Source organism: Microtus oregoni, unplaced genomic scaffold (genome assembly GCF_018167655.1).
Source record: "Microtus oregoni isolate MIOR12 unplaced genomic scaffold, Mior012 000032F_ref0000030, whole genome shotgun sequence".
Classification (NCBI taxonomy): Eukaryota; Metazoa; Chordata; class Mammalia; order Rodentia; family Cricetidae; genus Microtus; species Microtus oregoni.
The window spans coordinates 21,759,060-21,759,333 of NW_024543091.1; positions in this window are offsets into that span (position 1 = coordinate 21,759,060).

The window sequence follows — 274 nt, forward strand, 5'->3', positions numbered from 1 at the left end:
TGTGACCTCTTGCCTGAGTCACAGGCCACTCCAGCAACTGGTCCTCTCAATCTCTGGAGGCCTCTTAAATATAGGCTTGGGGTGGCTAGAGACGACTGTCGCCCCACCCCACCCCAACCCAAAGTTACAGGCTGGTAAAGGACCCAGATTATCAGAGCAGAAAGAGGCACGGATTGGAGGTCTAGAGGATCATGCATGAGGGTCATGGGCCTGCTGCATTGCAAAGGCCTCCAGAGAGCCTCGGATATAAAATAAAACAAGTTTAGACAGCTAC